Genomic DNA, 17,623 nt, shown 5'->3' with positions numbered 1-17,623 from the left:
TGTCGGCTTTAGAGAAAAGCCGGTTTGGGTCCTGGGGGTGTGGATGTGAGGAGAGGGAGGGCTCCATCCACAGGCCACTACAGGTTTTGGGCCTTTTCAGCCTGGTAACAGGCTCATTAGGGCTTGCAGCTGGTAATGGCTAATATAAGCTGGGTTTGTTTGTGGCTGAGTGTCTCACACCTGGGAGAGCAGGCAGACTGTGCACGTGTTTTGTTGATGGTGAGGAAAAAGTGGCCCTACCATTATTATAGAGAGGGAATCTGCTGTGTAGCTAGTGCCCAGCCGGGCTAGGACTTATGTTTATGTTTTGTTTATGTTTACATTCATTTGGCACAATAAAGACTGGCCAGTTTGTATGAGAACCCCAGACTTGTATCTTGTTTCTACGGCTGCTGTGTGTGTAAAGAGGGAGTCCATCTACCCCAGGAGAGGGAGCCCTACCCTGACTGTGTCACATTATATAGATACATTTAGATCTTGACTTCATTTTTATTCCTCAGAAACTGTCAGTTAAGATAATTGGAAAAACAGGAACATGATAAATACTGTAAGCTATGGTTTACAAGAAGATTACCCTCAATTAAATGGAACCCTGTAAACCTATTTTCTAGTGTTTTGAAAACTGGGTAAAGGCAACACTCCTTTTCTTTTTTTAAACCTGGAAAATAAGTTTTCTGCCTTAATAATGGTAACCAAAGCAAATTATTTTGTAAGTCTGAAATGCTGTAGAATGAACACAGCTGATGTTATAGTTGCAATGGGTGCCATGGTACATGGATAAGGCAAATATTAAATGTAAAATAAACTTTCTTTAACAGTATTTTGCAATGACATTTATTTTGTATGGTCATTGAGCCATGAAATTTATAAAAAAAAAATCATTTTTGGTATGGTTCCCCTTTTGTAGTAAGAATTTTTTTTTCCACTGCCCCTGGTCTCTTCAAGTGAACAGCACTGTCCTCTACTGTCCATAGCCACAACAATCCATAGTTTTCATTGCCTACAAGACACTCCGCTGTCACCCACTGGAATAAGGAGCTTCGCATATCAAGTGGTTGGCTTGGTGATGTCGGCACATCTTTTCACCTGGATATATAATGATAGGAAGAAAAAGAAAGAGCTGAACAGCAGCCTGATAATTAACCTGGGGCCTAATTCAGAGAAGTACGCTATGCCATTGTTTTTGCAGTTGAGCAATTATCGTAAACTGTGCATGTGTCAAAGTCCATTACAGTAGTTGCAAGTAGCAACTTTTTATTCGCAGAATGATGAACAGTTAAGGGGCGTTTGAGGAAGGTTAACAGTGTGTGCCGCTAAAAATGCAGGTGCGTGTCGCTACCATTTTCAAGGCGTGTAGCTGTCTGCTTCAGTTACCCCTTACGCACAAAACATGTCTCTTGTGTTTCAGTTCAGGCGCCCATTCAGCGCGACCACAGGGTTACTCAGGAGGCCGATTATCGAAGGATCTATGTATGCGGCTGTGTATTAGTACGAAGTTGCTTGGATTCGCGATGACACCTGTGGGCGTTTCAGCACAAATGCCAGCGTCTGCAACATTGGCATATTTTCCCATATCGTCTGCATACAAAATCACAGCAGTGATGGCAATAGCATACTTCTCTGAATCAGGGACCACAATTACTTAACCACACAGACCTGTATCTGTAAATGTTTGTACATTTTGATACCTTACAATATAGTTTACAGTTTTAATAAATACTTAAAACATATAATTACACAAGTCAATATTTGTGTATACTGAGTTCTGACATCATTAAATCCTACTTACCGACATTATCTGCTCCTCGGGAGATGCCCGGAGAGCAGACACAGCAGGCCACTTTGGGGGGCGATGCAGAGTTTCTATGTCATTAGGGGCTAAATTACACATTTTCGCATCATTTAGCCCCGCCCCCTCCATACGGAGCCACAATTCATGGCAATTTTGCTGCATCCCGCCCACTTCAATAGGAAGTGGGCGGGATGCAGGAGATATGGTTTACTCTTCCGGAGGGCTCCCTGAAAATTTAGGAGCCTCCCGCAACTTCTGGGAGAGTAGGTAAGTATGCATTATATCAGTATTTATTAGACACTCCTGTGTATTACAAAGAGTAACATATCCCCTAATTAATAGAATGAACAACTGTGAGCACAATCAGATTAAATATGTTTAATAAATGCAAAAAGATTAAAAATTACAATACACATATAAAATGGTCAAATATAGTAATGTTGGAATTTGTCAATACCAAGGACCTCTACAGCAATTAAATAATGTACTGTGCAGTAAGCACAGAGACTGACAGCCAGAAGGGTGATGTAACAATGTAAATGTTGAAAAGAGAAAAAAAAAAGGTTTTGTTTCAAATACCAAAAATACAAAAGGTAATAATAGAAAGTCTAACTTGGGAGTAAAACTTCCAGATGTCTTAAAGGCAAAGGTTCCCAAATGTAGTCCTCAAGGCTCTCCAACAGTTCAGGTGTTAGTACTTCAGTTAATTTGATTTAACCACCTGTGCACAATCATGGATATCTCTAAAACCTGAACTGTTGGGGAGCCTTGAGGATCACGTTTGGGAACCTCTGCCTTAAGGTATTAATAAAGTTCCCCATAAAAAAAGAGCCTTGCAATTAATTTTAAAAGATTGATGCTAACAAGTGGTTGCCCATAGTGACCTTAATTAGTTGTGGGTGAAATCTGTAGAAATAGTAGTTGTCTCCAAATATTCTACTGATGATATAATCAACTGAAATGCAGCCCAATGTAATGGTTAATGACTTGAATTAATTGAAATCAGTTATAAACTTGCATATGGGTTTTAGTAGTCAGTGTAAAATGGGATGAAAAGTCACATTAGCTTAAACCAATTGGTATAATATTAAATGCAGACTTGAGAACAGAAGACCCTCCAACATGACCCCTTCCATTCGGTACAAAATGCTCTGCTCCTGGACCTCCTTCTTAATTGATGATTGCAGCCACCTGTGGTGAAACACCTGTCTCATCTATTATCTAGCTCAACACAGGTGGCTGAAATCATTAATTAGGTGGGAAGTCCAGGACCAGACCTTTTTGTACCGGGTGGAAGGGGTCATGTTGGAGGGTAGGGAACAGTTCCGGCTAGAAGTGAGGACATCTAAAGGTGCATACACACAGTACGATCTGTACCACCAACGACTTGAAAGATATCTTTCAAAAGATATCTTTCAAAGATATTTCATAAATATCTTTGAAAGATCTTGAACGATCTATGAACGATATCTTTCAGTGAGTCATCCTGCCACATCTCTGAACAGGCAAAGTTGACGATATCGTCCAGATTGGCCTGCATGTACGGACGATCATAGATATAGTTATCGTTCATATGGGAACGCCCATCGTTGGTCGTTCACTGAATAAAAAATTAGAGATCTGAACGATATATCGTCCCGTGTGTATGCATCTTAAGTGTCCTCACTTCTACTGTACATCAAGTAGGACCCCACAGCCAATGAATCCAGGTTGCCTAACCAGATTTGAGTTTAAACTGAGATATGCTGTTAAGCTGGTACTGCCACTACATTGCAGCTCCCTATTGATGTGCTGTGCGGCTCTCACACCGACCATACCCTTCAACATGACCCCTTCCACCAGGTACACAATGTTCTGCTCCTGGACTTTCCTCTTAATTTATGATTGTGTTCTACGGACTAATTGAAGAGAATAGACTTTTTAACACAGGTAATGGCAGTCATCAATCAAGTGAGTAGGCCAGGAGCAGATAACTTTGTACCTGGTGGTAGGGGGTCATGTTGGAGGGTCTGGACCGATGCTAACACTAACAGATCGCCTTGTAATGAAAGGATCCTGAACAGTGATATGTTGCCAAGCCGGCCCGGATACTACACATAGCGCAACCTTTGATTGATCTGCCGAGTAGCTATAAGGTTGACGCTGACATCACTACACAGGAGACGGCCTGTGGATATCCGAACCAGCATGGACAACACACACGGCTTTGGAGTGTCAGCAGAATTACTTCCCCAGGCAGTGGCATAAGTTCATCCCAGACGCTCGGAGGCGTCACAGCCACTGACTCTGTAATGTAGCAATTCGTATGCAGACAGGCTATAGATAGACGAAGGCAGCAACTAAAGGTCTGACATGGAGCTCTCCACTAGTGTATGGTGGCTTGTCTAGCACCTGCTTTTGAATCACATGCCTTGTTTTGTTTGCATACACAAAGCGAACGCTCGTACAGGTAAGATGGGCGTGCTTATGCCTTGGCGAGCGATCGCTCCCAGCCGCGTCACTTTCAAATATTTGCATACGCATCGAGCGAGCGTACACTCTTAGCAACTGGGTCTGAATCAGGCCCACTGTTCTGCGTGGTGTTCTCCCACCTGCAGCCACATCCCGCAATGCAGAGGAGGAAGAGGTGGGCCGCAGGAGGCTGGGAGCAGCAGAGAGGGCGGCCGGTGAGACAGTGACGTCACTGGCACAGCGCCTTTTGATTCCCAGACGTTCATTTCCAGAGGGTCTGGGGAATTCCCAGGCCACGTCTGAGCCAGAAGATGTTTTGCATGAGAGTCCTATGTGCAGTTTAAGAGATTTGTTTCACTCTACAGAGTTTGCTCTATTTTCACGTTCCATTAGCATTGTCTATTATAATTATTTTCCCTGCCTGTGCCATTTCCCTAGACATTGACCTGGCTGCTTCTTATGCCCAGCTCACTGCACTATCATCTTTAGTATTCATTTACGCATCTACTTTTATACAGGCACAGATTCAGCAAGGGAACTGACAGCTGGAATGCCTGCCAAGCAACTTCATTGGCTGAGTTGTTGCATGGATACCCCCCTGTCCTGCTCCATACCACACCCCTACACTTCTGGCTTTCACAGTTACTGTGTCCACACTGGGGCTTCTGCCCTTTAGTTTGATTACAGGATCACTGGTGGCCATGCAGAGACTAAAGCATGGTATGCTGTAACATGTATAGGCATTCTTCCAGAAGCCCCATTTACAGTCTATATACAGGGAAATGGCCAGCCCCACGTCGTGATTCGTACCATTGCCCCGCCCCTCTGCGCACAGCTGCTATGACTGCAAGAAACTTCACACATTTTTAATTACATATACCCAGAAAAATCCCATGCGGCTCGGGCCAGAGGTTCAGCTAGGGGCGCAGGGCTGCACGCTTCCAGGCTACAGTACTCCATACAACAGCCCTGTCAGCTCGTGCCATGAGCTGCCGCTGGCAGCACAGACATATGCGCAGGCTTACACACTACATCCACCTCTGAGTCAGGCCCACCGTGTATTTGTAATTTGCAGAGGTCATGATTTAGAATATGTTTTATTGCAGATAGTTATCAAATAGTGTTCTTACTGTCCATGATCTAAACTGGACAAATAACAGCAGTGAATTAATTAGTTAATTATATTGCTCATTCCCTAAATCATCTCTTGAGATAGTCTACATGGCGCTTTGTTTTATTACGCCTGTAATTTGCTGCTGGATGCGGCACTGTCGGGCTCTAACAAGTGCCATGTGCCAGCCAAATTACTAACAGGTCTAACTGAATAATCAGTCATGCACATGGCTGCATCAGTACTGTCAGGCAATGTGACTTAAATTGGGAATATCTTCTGCAACAAAATGACATAGGGAAAGCTATCATATGAAGGGGTGCCGTAGAAAAAATGCTGTTACTCTAGGGAGCTGTGATTCAAAAAAGTTTGGGATCCAGTGGTTTAGCCCTTAGGCCAATATAAGCAGAGGACTCATAATAGAGAATGACAAATATGTGCTAAGTCACTTGTACCTATACTTACCGACTTTCTGTCTGCCCCCTCCGAGAGGGGGTGTCACGCAAATTACTATTAAATTACTATTAAAACCACTTTCCTACTGCTCCGGTGCCTGTCCAGGATAGCACAGAGGTGTGCTCACGCTGCACATCGCTCCTGGCTGATGCTGAGGTCAGTCTGTGCTGCTCCTGCCCGTACACTCAGTGTTCTGTTACGGAGCATGGAGATGGCTCTCCACAGCCTCTTGCTCACAGCGTGTCTTCCCAGCATGATGGCATACAGACGGCATGCCAAAGTTCTCTCCTAAACAACAGTATGGGTGCAGCCAAGTCGACGCTCTTTCTCCACTCAGAGCGCTGCTCCAATACCAGCTGATCACAGCACCCAATCCCTGGCGATCCTCCCCTATAAATTTAATTTCCAGACTGGCCTCTGTTGCCAGTACATCATCACTTCTTGCTGAAATTACAGCTCAGTGATGAGCTTCCAGGTACTCGGTTTCTGAACGGACACAAGGCCTGATTCAGCAAGGAACGCAAGTGAGAGAACGCACGCACTCGGCCGATGCGTGTATATGCTAATCAATGCATACGCACGGCAGCAGCAGCATAAGATGCAGATGCCCAGCACCACACAATACCACCCACTTCCCGTTACTCAAAGCCTGGAGTAGTCTGCAAGACAGCAGAAACATCGATAACATCAAGAACCATATGCACAATAGAGGTTGACCTGATGTCCTGCAGGATTTTGGCCGCTTCCTGCGTGCATCGAGTCATCTGGCTGCGTATGCCACCGCACTGCCTTAATTATGCACGCCCCTATAACAGCATCCCAATGCACAGGCACGCCTGCATTCGCCCAACCACCCCGTCACCACCCACAAATGGCACTTCCTGTCAATCAACATCGAAAGGGACTGCGTACACACTGCGTGTAGTTTGCGTACCCTTACCCGATCGCACTGGCTAGTTTGCGCATGCACAGCACGATGCATTAGCATGCGCAGTGCGAAAACATTGGCAGAATGCGTGCGTTCTCTCACTTGCGTTCCTTGCAGAATCAGGCCCCCAGTCCATTATATCCAGTTTCTGTCACGGCTACAGACACTTGAGACTCCTGGGAAGAGTCAGGCTTACTAGGTAGTATGAACTGAGGTGGTTTTAGGAATGACCTTTTCATGAAATATCACTAGCACGAAATTAAAGTAAATAGAATTTATTCAAGAACAAAAACTGTATGGCAAAGTTCCTCATTAAATCTCAATAACACAAAGTTCATGATATGCAGGGGTATGCCCCTGTGAGAAAAAAAGTTCAAAGTACACACTGAACTGGTGTGGGGTGAAACCCCGAGTCCGACACGTGGCTAGAGCCTCAGGATAGGATGGAGGTCAATAAGAGGGTTGGGCCCTGTATCGTGATGGAGGTCCGGAACTGGGTTGAGCCCTGAGATGTAACAAGATCCGGAACGAGGTTAAGCCCCAAGGTGTAATGAAGATCTGGAACAGGGTTGAGCCCTGAGACGTGATGAGGGTCCGGAACGGGGTTGAGCCCTGAGACGTGATGAGGGCCCGGAACAGGGTTGAGCTCTGCGGTGTAATGAAGGTCCGGAGCAGGGTTGAGCCCTGCGACGTAATGAAGGTCCGGAGCTAAGTTGAGCCCTGCAGCAGGATGAAGATCCGGAGCAGGATTGAGCCCTGCGGCGGGATGAAGATCCGGAGCAGGGTTGATCCCTGCGATGTGATTATGTTCCGATGAGGATAGACTGTATCGGTACAGTTGACAACTGTAGAAGAAGTAACCCCAGTGTCTGTATGAGTCAATTATAACAAGTAAACCAAATAGTGTAGCGTAGAATGGAATAGCAGTAATAGAGCAGGATAACAACGGAAAGACAATGGCAATGCTGATGCTGTATCAGAACTTGAACCGGAACACGAGCAAGAATGTAGCAAGGTCCACAGTATACACCAGGCACACCGGGGATATGGCAGGAGTCCAAGGAAGACCTGAAAGTAACATTGCACAGACAATGAGGCATAGTTAGTAACCGGCTTTATACTAGAGGTCTGTGATCCATAGGAAGTTCAGAACATGTGACCCAAATAGAATCAGGTTTGAAATAATAAGCAATCAAGGAATCAAACAACCTGACAACACCTAAGAAACAGATGATCACTTTTACTCTCTGCACACTGCATGTGATGAACGCCAGCAACCAGAATAGATCCTACAATGACCACAATGGAACTTTGGCAAGTGTAGTTTATCTTTATGTACTGAAATAGTCAAAGTCCTGACAGTTCCTATATCTGGTAAACAAGCCTCCTATCCTATCTTGTACATCAGTTTGGTTTTTACCACTTGTTCTTCCAGCCACCATCGGTTCCAGCCAATACATCCAACCATCTTTGTCATCCGATGCTTCCAACATCTTCAATTCATCAACATCGGTCCCAACCAATCAAGATCAATTCATAAACATCTGACTCATATCAATTAAGTTCTTCAATTCTTCAACATCGGTCTCAAACCGATCCAACTCTCAATCCAACATCATTGGTCCCAATCCGATTCTGCTCATTCATTCAGTTTTATCATCTCCAGTTCTCATTCCAAACTGCTGATAAATAAAGACATTACATTCCTGTTCTGTCCTTCGGGCCCATCATCCTCTGCAGCTTGGAGCTCCTCTACCTCCTCACAGCAATACATGAGGAAGTCCTGGCTCAAGTCACCCAGGTTTATTCACACCTCCCAAGTCTCCTCTTCAACCTCCCACGCCTGTTCCAGCCCAAACCAACCCTCAGGCATGACAGGGGGCAGCCAGGTCGGTGCAACAGAGGTTGTGGTGGTGGCATAAGTGGGAGGTGCGGGGGTGTGGCAGCAAAATCACATCATCGTGGCCCCACCCCACTGTACAATGCAATATTACCGGCACTGTAATGCAGGGGGCAGGGCTACAATGACATAATTCAGCGCAATTCGTTTCATCCCCCCGGACCATCCACTTTTTCTCGATAAGTGGGTGCGACCGAGGGAGGGCACGCAGGGGGCAATCCGGGATAGTTGCCTTCTCTTGTGGGGGGGCCTAGAGCGTTACCCGATTTTCGATAGAAGTGTTAATAGTTTATTCTTATCAATTAACAAAATGTAAAGTGAATGAACAGAAGAGAAATCTAAATCAAATCATTATTTGGTGTGACAACTATTTGCCTTCTAAACAGCATCAATTCTTCTAAGTACACTTGAACACAGATCTGTGGCTGTAGGCTTGCTCATATCCTTCTTTCTCTTCATGTAATCCCAGACAGACTTGATGATGTTGAGATCAGGGCTCACTTCCAGGACTCCTTGTTCTTCTTTACACTGAAGATATGACATTGGCTGTATGTTTGGTGTCTGGGCGTCCTGCTGCCAAATAAATTTGGAGCCAATCAGATGCCTCCCTTATAGTATTGCATGATGGATAAGTACCTGACTGTATTTCTAATCCTGACCAAATCCGCAACTCCATTTGCTGCCATGCAGCCCCAAACTTGCAAGGAACCTCCACCATGCTTCACTGTTGCCTGCAGCCACTCATTATTGTACCGCTCTCCAGCTCTTCTGTTCCAGCCAAATATTTAAAATTTTGACTCATCAGTCCAGAGCACCTACTGCCATTTATCTGCACCCCAGTTACTATTTTTTCATGCATAGTTGAGTCATTTGGCCTTGTTTCAACGTCAAAAAGGTATGGATTTTTGGCTGCAATTCTTCCATGAAGACCACTTCTGGCCAGACTTCTCCGAACAGTAGATAGGTGTACCTGGATCCCCCTGGTTTCTACCAGTTCTGAGTTGATGACACTGCTGGACATCTTCCAATTTCGAAGGGAAGCATGATGTGTCTTTCATGTGATGCACTAAGTTTCCTTAGCCAACCACTGGGGATGATTCAATTCTTTTGCCGGCGTGTTTTTTTTTTTTTTTGACGCCCAACGGAGCAATCCAAGTGTTGCTCAGGCAGGGCGCGATAGCCGCCGGCTCCGGCATTTCTGCTCGCACCCTCAGGAGTAACAGCCTAGTCGAAGACGATAACACCGGGTAACAGTCAATTGTTGCCAGGGATTTAAGAGTCAATTTCGATTAATTTTGTGCTACTGACTATGCCATGTTTATTTTTCAATTGGCTCTAGATAGAAATGTCGAGATGGAAATGTCGACAAATATAAGTGAAACAATCCCCTGACTTGTCCAATGCTTTTACAAATTGTTTCATTAAACCCAGTTTGATATGGGGAGGCAGCAGTATGATTTTTTCCTGTCAATTAACAGCTCATGAATGATGTTGGCTTCTCCTACAGTTATAACTTCTATTGGAGGCCAAACGGTTTGCTGCCAGTGCTTTTGTTTTGCACGACTATCCCATAAGCATATGTGACAAGCAGTGGCGGGAGTAGAGAGTGGTGGGCCCAGGTGCAAGAATATGCTTTGGGCCCCCCTATACAGTGCCCCCCCCCTTCGCAGTGCCCCCAGTAGTAGCCCCCCTATGCAGTGCCCCCAGTAGTAGTCCTTCATATGCATTGCCCTCCAGTGGTAGTCCCCCATATGCAGTGTCCCCAGTAGCAGCCCCCCATATGCAGTGTCCCCAGTAGCAGCTACCCCCCATACAGTGCCCCTAGTAGCACCCACCCCCTGTATAGTCCCCACCAGTAGCACCCCCCCTATGCTGTGCCAGTTCCCGTGCCCCCTTTACACACACACAAACAAAAAACACAACTTACCTGAATCCCCGCTCCTCCAGGCCAGCTCTTCTGCACTATGGGAGAGACGTCATGGCGTCTCTCCCATCACCCGCTGTGGGGGGAGCCGGAAGGCGGAGCTCATGAGTGAGCTCCAGCTGGCTCCCTCCGTGGACGCAGCAGCCAATGAGAGTCTGTCGAACTCTCATACGCTGGCGGCTGTGTGTTTGTTACTGTGCAGTGCTGACCGCTCTCACTGGGGACACTAGCGGCGGATGCAGCAGTGGATATGGGCCCCTGCACCACAGCGGGCCCCGATGCAAGCCACCGGGTGCACCGCCGCTAGTTCCGCCACTGGTGACAAGGATACTTAGTATATTCACCTTGCTGCCCAAGACGAAAGTTCACAACGTTTAAAACAACACATACGGACCACTGATGCCGAGAATAAGCAATTTTTTCTAAGACTAACTTGATATTTTCATATTTTCTTTAACTTTTGTTCGATGACCGATAGGAATCGACGCAAATTTATTCCCATTGTGCAGTAATGCGCATTTTAAGCTCCTTTTAGAACTATCCAAAAAGAGCCACCAGTCTTCTGCTCGATATTCTGGTAAACCCATCATCTGGAGAAGTTCCGGAATATTGTTGCAATACACAAGATTGTTATCTTGGCTAAAGAACGGCAGTATGGCTTGCTCTCTATTTCACTACGACGTTATAGTAACAACCGGCTCAAGACAGTGCTTTTCTTGAAGTCTGGATGCTAAAAGCTCAGTTCCTTTTTTTCGATAAATTCAAGTCACAAATTAAATCGTTTAGTTCCTTTTGAGAAAATTTGTTTGGAGTAGAGGAACTTTCTTCAAACTCACTTTCATATGTGTTGTCACTTGCACTGGATGTAATGAACATTTCCACATCATCACATTCAACTTCGCAATGAACTGAATGATGGTACAGGAAAATCTTCGCTAAGTGGTATCGGTTGTTTTGCAGAATTCATACTTGGGTATTCCCATTTGCGTTTCTTAAATCGATGCATACCCTTCACATTTACAGCACAAAAATAGCAGTCACTCAAGTGATCTTTTGGCTCACACCACATCATAGGTATGCTGAAATTAAGTCCTTTTTGATCACCTTTAGTCCAATTGCGGAGTGATTCCACGCAGGTTTTACAAACTTTGTGAGGTACCCAAATATTGTCTTGCTAGCTTATGTGACGTCCAAAATAAGCCTGATATGCTTGTTTTACGAATACAGGTATATTTTTTCTCTCTATTGCAACACTATATTTGCCACAGATATAACAAAAAACATCAGGGTTGTTAGTACATCGTCTCAGAGAAGAACTAATTTTTACAGTAAAAAAGTTTTTTCACACATTCAGTGCTAACTCCCAACAAAAGCCGAGGACTTACTGAACAAAAAAAGCCCAAACGGCGGAAAATTTGTTTTGGTGGGACAGAGAGAGGGCTGAACAAAGGAACAGGAGGTGTGCTAACTGCGTCACTCGGTCCTCTCTGTTGCTCCTCTCTGTATGCTGGGAGGAGGCGTGGCTGTGGTCTGAGGATGTCCCAGCAGGCTCAGCAGTGCAATGCCACGCCTCCTCCCAGCGTTCGTGAGATTTGAATGTGTTATGTGTCTCAAACGTGACTACCAGCTACGTTATCACAAATAAGTCAAATTATTGTTATTGTTGAAAGAGGGTAGTTGTTAAAAAAGCAAAACTAAATCGATTCTGTTAAGTAAAGCAGGCCTAGACTAGTAAGGTACTTCAAATTGAGAAAATTATTGAATTTTATAATTTTTCATTAATTTGAAAACTGGAGCCAATTCAGCTATAGCGAAGATATAATGAGAAAATAGGACCTGCGGGTAGTCTCAAACCGATATTAAATCCTTAGCAAGAAAAAAAATATATTTTTTGTTCCCCAGTGTAATTAATTATATGATTTCATGATTCTACTCTGTATCTGCTGAGACGCTGAAGGAAACTAGGCCGATATGCCTGGATGAGAAACTAGTAATGGATAGCATTGCAAGATACAAAAGAACATGAACGCCCCAGTATAGTACAGTAATATAAAAAAAGGGAGGTAGCCTCAGGCTTTATCGGCCAAAGCTATTCAAATAGGCTCCCTTTTTCTTTTACCTGTGTTAACGCCCATTAAATGAATGGGTTAACGTGGTAATTCCATGAAAAGTTCACGGATTCGGGCGTTAAGTGGCTATTATCGCCAGATAACAGCACACTTATCAGGGATTTATTTTCAGGTCTCATGAGACCTGAAAAGAAATCCCTGTTAAGTGGGGCTAATTGAATAGACCCTGGCAATCAATTAGTCCACGGCTAATTGAATCTCCCCTTAGTGTTCATTTTGTGCCCTTATTTGCCTGTTTTAAAGGTGAAACCTATAGACTCTGGGCAAGATTTTATAAGATGCCTGAATGTGTTTGGCCCTGGATTCTGCAATAGGCATTCTAAGGCACGAAACAGCAGTAGCAGAACCACCACTCACAAAGGAAGTCAATGGTCTGAGCCTTTCCTTGCTGCTGCTTGCGGTGTATGTTATGTTGGCAAATTTCCATTTATTGTTAAAGGTGATGGTTTCTTTAAGATTGTGAAATATTGTTTAGATTTGAGATGCCCTTTTATAAACCTTTTTTCCCCTTGACCACCGTTATTAGTTGTTAAAGAACTATAACTGGCAGCAGCCGCAGCACTGGTACTAGGTTGCTGCTCCTGCTTTTCTATTGACTGATCCATAATTAGTTTTATTTTTGACAACAGGACAGGAGTAAAGCTAAAATTGTTCAACTTGAATGCCACCACACCAAGTGAATGTACAATGAGATAGGCTTTACCATGCAGTTTAATTAAAAGATTGCCCAAAATATATTTTTTTCACTTGAGAATTGTTTTGGGGTGCAGATGATAGAGGGGTACCACTGCACACATCCGCTTCCACTGGAAGGAAAACACACTATGCAATTTAAAAAAATGAATTTCTTATTTTACAAACACAATTGTTTTCACGCAGTAGGAGGAACAGGTCTCCTTTGCTAGAATTGTTTTGAGGCGCAGACGATGGAGGGGGGGACACCACCCGCATATAGAACAGTAATATCTGCTGTCAATTCTCAACACACACTTCTTGAAACACACAAATTTCATTAGAAAAGACTGCAGGTTTATTTCTGAAGGCAGAGAAATGTGTTAAGGGTGCTACGCTTCCCCCACCCTCAATGTGTTGTGCCTACCAAATCTATATCGGTCTTTGGATAAGCTCTGTACAATCTTGCCCGCTATCAAAATATTGCTATTTTGGACCAGCAGCATATACACAGCCAGCCAAGAAGACAACAGCACTTCTCACATGTGTCGTCTCACAACCACAGAGAGGCCCTGATTCAGAGCCGGACGCTCTGACCAGAGCGCTCGCTCTGAATCAGGGCCGTCCTATTTAAATTTGGAGCGGCCTTTTGGACGCTCGCATAGCTGTGGTTTACCACCCACAGCATATGCGAGCGTCCATGATGATGGTCGCGATGGTCAAGACCATCGCGACCATCGGGCTTGCGACAAGACCCTGCGGTAGGGTCTCTCTGCCGCAAGCCCTGGAGTGATTTTGGCTCTATCAGAGCCAAAATCACTCCCACTGACATCACTAGTGATGTCAGTCGGGCCGGCTCCAGACGGTAGGCGTTCCCATGGGATCGCCTCCATCGACAGCACGCCCCCTTTGGTGCTAGACCTGGAGCGACAGCTTGGCTGTCGCTATCCGGATCTCGCGCATGCGCACGATGGAGCTCCCTCCGTCATGCGCATTTGGGTACAATCGACCCGCTTGCGAGCGTCCTGCGCTCGCGAGCGGGTCTGAGACCCAGAGAACGCTCTCTCAAGTGAGGTGCAGTGAATGCAGCACATGCAGCTTATAGACATTTACTTCTCAGATAATTATCCATGTTAACATGCTCCTTCATGGGCAATTTCATATAAGGAGCACTCAGGACTACAGTGAAGGAGCACTGTATGCTACTTGCAGATATTTGCTCCATGCTTTATCAAGAGTCATTATGTACTTTAGTTACTTGGAGCACTCTCATTATCTGAGAAGTTTGCAATTATCAGAACAAAAATCTATTTACAAGTCTCTTGTCCCTGAACATGTGACCATTTCTACATCTTAAGTGGTTGGAAATGATGGAATACATTGCTACTGCACTAACTTATAAGGATAATATATTTGGACACAACTAGCGGGGTGAGAACTCCACAAGTGTGTTTTATAATACATAATAATACATAAATTTCATAAAACAACATAAAGTTATCGATTTTTGAAGGATTCATTGATGGTTTTATGTTTAAATATTGTGCAATAAAATTGACCTCTAGTGGTAATTACTAGATCTACAGACGCAATATATTTTTTCTTTGTAGCTGTTTGGTGGGATCCTATTAGATATCATGTGATGGCAGCCAGTACTTATAGCTGCTTTATCAGAGGAACAGCCCATTTAAATGCTTAAGGCATCCTTTTTTTTTTTTTTTTAAGAGTGTACTAGTGTTAGGTGAAATAGCAGTGTGTAGCATACATCATCTACCCAACCTTTTAACCAACAGAGACAGCATAGCAATTTTAATAGTTTAATTATGTTTTGGATCTCCATTTATTTATATTGACGTAAAGTATGGATGCTAAATAACTAGATCTGGGTCCTAAATGGCCACATTATTGACCAAATAAGACAAATCCAGGCCAAACAATAATACACGGCCTCAGTTAGGCTTTCCATGATGACAATATAGTGTATATTATCTACAACTGAGTGGTTGTAGAATAGGGATAACATATCCTATATCTAACAAACTACATAAGGACTTCTCTTTTTTTTAACTGCAATATAGTTTTATAGATCAAAATATAAACTGCCTGTTCCTTTCAATATGTATACTAATTATGAGAGTACAGGTCCCTGGCAATGAAAGGAGACCTAAATGGTAATGCTGCTAGTGACATAACAAATACACAGACTGCTGCATACTTAGTATAAGATGAAGATTGGATCCTAAAGCCATAAACAGAAGGGGATGCAAATATAATGGAAGCTGACTCACCTGCAAGCAAGGGTTTAAGCATCCCTTAGCTCAGCATGGTTCCTCACAATATGTAGATAATGTATGATAGCAGGACTAGGCCAATGATGGCAAAAAACATCAGGATGAAAATGTCCAGCATCTTGAAGGCCTTGGGAAGCAGTGAATTAGACTGGTGGAGGGGGAGGTGACTGAGCGAGGTGGCTTCTGAGGGGAGGGGGCTGCAGCTGCTCACACTGTCTCTCTCCTGCCATGCTCCTGTCTTATTCATGTTGCTCTACAAAGGAAAAACACAGCTCTGGTATCAGTAGTGTGATCACACTAATTCCCCTTTCATTTAAATATAATGGGTAACTCCTCTTAGACTGCTGATCACCTCCTATGCAAAGCAAAAAGTGAGATCAGCCTGAAGATGAATAGTGCTCTTTAATGATGCAAACACACACTGTGGGGTAAAGGAGAGGAAATCTATATTATTTAAAGCCCTTTGCTGATAGTGATTCTAAAGCGGAGTAAATACTAGACGATATGGCGCCCGATCCAGCAGACATATAGTCCACATCGGCTAGTGTGTACCCACTATGAGCGACCATGCGTGCTCCAACGGGGTCATTCATCACATCGACAGATCAAGCCTACATGATGCTCAATCTGTCAATTTGATGAACCCCATGGTTGTGATGAACAGCATATCGTGCGCTGTCATTCATTGCCCGCCGGGTACACACAGTCTAGTGCAGGGGTAGCCAACCCTGGTCCTCGAGAGCTACCAACAGTGCATGTTTTCTAGGTCTCCTCACAGAATCACAAGTGAAATAATTAGCTCCACCTGTTGATCTTTTCAAATGTGTTAGTGAGTAATGAATACACCTGTGCACCAGCTAGGTGATCTGGAAAACGTGAACTGTTAGTAGCTCTCGAGGACAGAGGTTGGCTACCCCGGCTTAAATGTATATGTTTTTTATGACCTGCTAGAAAGGTTCACAAGTTGCCATTTATTTTAAAAAGGTGCAATGATAGGATTGAAAGCTTTGTTCCTGTAAATGACTATATGTTCTAAATAGAAAATCCTTTTCACTTCCTATTCAAATTGTCTGGACTTTTTAAGGTTTATTTTGCGATTTAAAACACACAACTTTAGTGTTGAGTGAACACAATGATGTGTGCTGTAGTACATCATGGTCAGTCTATAATTGACGCTTATAATGTATATAAATTGAATTCTAATTAAATTAAAACTAGTAGTGGTTCTGTATCTGTGTTGTAGGGAATATAGAGCCGTATTCAATTTGAGCGGACCAGCGATACTTTTCCGCCTCCCGGACTTTTTGCCTAAATCGCGTGTATTGCAGGCAGAATAGTTTCGCGCGCGTGCCCACTTATCCCCGTATTAAATTTGACAGTAGGCAAAAATGTGACCCGGTGAAACTTAAACAAGCGGAAATCAGCATGACACCCCCTAAAAAATGCTCTGACATGGGGGTTCCCTATGGAACCCCCCGATTTGGCTTGCTGAAGGTATTTGGTGTTTTTAAACTGGCTCAATAGCTGCTAAATAGCGTTTTTGTATAAGTGGTGCAGAATAGTATTCAGGAGGTTTTTTGCAGAAAATAAGTTATCCCAGCAAATTTTGGGTACTTGAAAATGGGGGCCAGCATATTTAAAAGTTGATAAAAGTTTAAAAAAAATCGTGAAAAACCCACCTTCCGCATGCACCTTCAATCAAAAAAACACTTGGGGCATACTTGGGGACCCCCCTGGTGTCTGGTTAGCTTGGTTTTGTCCCCCAGCATTTTTTTTTCGCCCCCAAATTCAAAGTAATTTTTTGGGGTGTTAAGTGTTTTTTTACAATTTTTTTGACAGTTTGTTTGGGGGACTGTCTGAAGGCTGCAGGGGGATTCCCGCAACGTTGCACCCCAAAACTGCACTTTTTTCCACCTGCTACTCATAGGCGAAACTTTTCCACCTATTACATTGCATTGAGGCGGAAAGT

General features: G+C 44.0%; 1 long non-coding RNA gene across 1 annotated transcript; it reads right to left on the bottom strand.

Annotated features, from left to right (window-relative positions):
• Window positions 1-818: 818 nt before the first annotated feature.
• On the bottom strand, window positions 819-15,976 carry LOC148521738 (uncharacterized). The gene is made up of 2 exons (XR_015878799.1): window positions 15,652-15,976; window positions 819-1,086 (listed from the first exon to the last, which is right to left on the bottom strand). It is a non-coding gene; the product is annotated as an uncharacterized LOC148521738 (long non-coding RNA).
• Between the last annotated feature and the right edge of the window lie 1,647 nt (window positions 15,977-17,623).

The sequence above is a fragment of the Taudactylus pleione genome, unplaced genomic scaffold (genome assembly GCF_031769625.1).
Source record: "Taudactylus pleione unplaced genomic scaffold, aTauple2 ptg000155l, whole genome shotgun sequence".
Taxonomy (NCBI): domain Eukaryota; kingdom Metazoa; phylum Chordata; class Amphibia; order Anura; family Myobatrachidae; genus Taudactylus; species Taudactylus pleione.
Note: the sequence above shows the minus strand (reverse complement) of the source record. Positions and strands in the feature narration are given on the sequence as shown.